This window comes from Belonocnema kinseyi, chromosome 4 (assembly GCF_010883055.1).
Source record: "Belonocnema kinseyi isolate 2016_QV_RU_SX_M_011 chromosome 4, B_treatae_v1, whole genome shotgun sequence".
Classification (NCBI taxonomy): Eukaryota; Metazoa; Arthropoda; class Insecta; order Hymenoptera; family Cynipidae; genus Belonocnema; species Belonocnema kinseyi.
In genome coordinates, this window is record NC_046660.1 from 23,245,237 (window position 1) to 23,248,744 (window position 3,508).

Consider the following 3,508-nt stretch of genomic DNA (forward strand, 5'->3'; position numbering starts at 1 on the left):
GTGAATTCATAGAAGTCAGGAAATTCACGGAATGTATGGAATTCGTAGACTTTCACGAATTTCTTGAATTCTATAAATTCCGTGAATTTCTTGAATTCTGTGAATTCCTTGCATTCCGTAAATTCCTTGAACTCTTTGAATTCTTTATTTCTGTAAATTCCTTGAATTCCTTGAATACCTTGAATTCCTTGAATTCCTTGAATACCTTGAATTCCTTCAATTCCATGAATTTTATAAATCCCATGAATTACGGAAATCACTTGGATTCCGTGAATTTCCTCAACTCCACGAATTAAATTAATTTCGCGAAATTCATTAATTTCTGGAATTCCTCCAGTTCCATTAATTCCCTAAATTCCATTAATTCCGTGAATTTCATGAACGCCATCTCGAATTCCTTTAATATCATGAATTCCGTGACTTTTATGAATTCCGTGAATTCCATAAATTCCGTGCATTTTATAAATTTCGTGAGTTCCTTGAAATCCTTAAATTCTATGAATTCTATAAATTCCGTGAATTTAAAGAATTTCAGGAGTTCCTTCAATTCCATGAATTCTGAAAATTCCGTGACTTCTGTGAATATCATGAATTCCATCAATTTCTTCAATTCCTGAAATTGCGTTAAAATCCCCTTTTATTTAACATGGTGGAAAGTTTTAGGTGTTGTTTGCAACCCAGCTTCGCCCTCCTGATGGACAGTTTGAATATTTTCCGCAACCTTTCAAACAATTTTCAATTGTTTAAACAAATATAGTTTTTTAAAATAATGATCAATTTCTGAAAAATGTAAAAAGTAATCGTACGTTCTGATTGAAATGTAATTGTTTATCATTGTCTAGAGTAGTAAATTTGTCTAAAAACATTACGTAATTATTTAAACAATTTTAATACATTTCTTTTAATCTTTAATAAATTTCTATTTGTTTAAGCAATCTTAATTTTATCAAGCAGTTTTTTTCGATAACTGAAAAAAATGGAATAAAATAAAACACCTACAATTATGTTTCTGACTGTATAGTGCATAGAATGAATACATCAACCACTTTTTAATTGTTTAAACAAATATTATTTGTTTAGATAATTACTTATCTAACAATAAACTTTTAGAATCATCATTAATTATATGTTTTATTTTATTTAATCATTTTAGTTATTGAAAAATAACTACCTGCGCAAATACAAATTTTTTAAACAAATAGAAACTTGTTAAACTTTAATACAAATGTATCAGAATTATAAAATTATGCAACAAAAAGTAGTTTAGTGTGCCATTTTGAAAAAAGTGGAGATCTCTGGCTGAATTTTAAAAAATTTTGAAAATAAACAATAAATAATTACATAATATTCTGAGGAAAATTTTCAACATCAAACAATGGCAAAATATTGCATTTCAATCAGAAAATACGATTATTTTTTACATTGTTTAGGAATATATAATTGTTTCAATAATTCACATCAGTTTACACAATTAAAAATTATTTAAAATGTCACACTAAATATTCAAATTGGCCTGGAACATGAGTTCAATCTTTCAAAAATTCCAAATTTCCCCATATTAATTAAAAGGGATTTTTGAAGTGCTCGATGTCACATGTTAATATCAAGAGTTAGGACTTTTTTTAATTGGAAAATTTTTAATCTTTAAAATCGAACTACATATTCCAAAAAGATGCAAAATTATACTTTTCCAAAGTTTAAAGGATTCAAATTAACAAATATAACATATCTTCAAAATTGATCTATTGCAAAAAAAAAACGATTCAAATTATATATCTTTAAAATATAAATTTCGGAAGTTGAGTAATTCATAATTTTGTATTTAACGTTGAAGAATTTTCAATTTTAATTTTTTTAAATTGTAGAAGTTTGAATCGTAAATCTTTAAAATCCCTGAGTTTTTCATTTAAAAAATTTACAATTAGAAAGTATGAAAGTTCAAAGTTTTACACGTAAAACTTCTGTAATTACAATAATTTACATGTAAGAGTTCTTCCATTCCAATTTATTGTTAATTAAATTGATGAAACTTCAACCAAAAAAATATATTCTTAAACACAAAAAGTAGTTAAAACTTTAACCAAGTAGTAAAATACTTTAAAAAAAATTATCAACCAAAAATGTTTTAATTTTAAAGAAAGAAAGCTTGCATTTAATCAAAAAAATTTGAATTTTTTACACTATATTGAAGTACTCAAGAATTATTTTTTAAACAACCAAAAGTTTTTTATAATAAATTTAAAAACAGTAACTAGAACTGTAAATGCATGGTTTTTTGATGCATGAGAATCGTATTTGGAAAAATACAACTTTTTGGCTTTTGAGGCGATGTCTACGTATTTCATCGAACCTTTTTTCTTTTCATTAATATTCATAAGCCTCGTGTTTTTTTTAGTAATTTGCGTTAAATTGAATTTCATATCCTACAGCCGAGGCGTCTCCAATTTCTTCAATACTTTTTTCAACGTCAGCAAATTTATTTCGATTTGTATTCGATTTCTCTCCCTCACTTCTCCTTCGACGAGGAATAATTAGAGGGAACTTTCATAAGTTAGATGCAATCTCCTCTTCGGAAGCCCTCGCTCCCTTACGCTTGTTCGCACAACTTTTAACTTGCGATTTCAACATCCAGCCTCCAACCCGCATTTTACATCGGAAAAAGGTAAACTTTTAATATATTTACAAGCCTCTTAAGAACCAGCTTTGATTTGATCCCGAGAGTGAAGGAAAATGAAGGTTTAATACATTTTTATTCGATCCTTGGAATTAAAAAAATTCATAGAGAGGGCCAACGAGGACTAAAGTACTACAAATGATCAAAATGTTCCTTGTTTTACCAAAAAATGTTAGGACAAGAAAAGAACAAAAAAAATACGAAAAAGTTCCTTGCTACCAAACAGGACGGTTCTATTTTCGAAAATCAAATAAGAAGTGTGGTAAAAAATTTACAAGAATACTTTAAATTTAGAGAAACATTAAACTTGCTTTTTTTCTTTTGAATATTTTCATGTAACTCACACCATAATAATATGTACTTAAAAACTCGTGGGTTTTTCAAAAATACCTCACTGCATACTTAAATGCACTTTGGAATACTTGGCTCTTCTCAGATATTTTACTTTATACCAAAATGTACTTTGAAATAATGAGATCTTCTCAGATGCCTCACGTCATACTAAAATGTACTTTGGAACAACTAGGTTTTCTCAGATGCCTCATTTCATAATAACATGTACATTAGATGATTTGGTTCGTCTCAGATACCTCACTTGATACTAACATGTACTTTGGAACATTTGGGTCTCTTCAGATGCCTCACTTCATAATAACATGTATTTGGAACACTTTGGTCTTCTCAAATGCCTCACTCCATACTAAAATGTAATTGAGATACTTGGGTCTTCTGAGATACCTCACTTTATACTAAAATATACTTTGGACCAATTAGGTTTTCTCAGCTGCCTCATTTCATAATAAGATGTACTTTAGATCATTTGTTTCGTCTCTG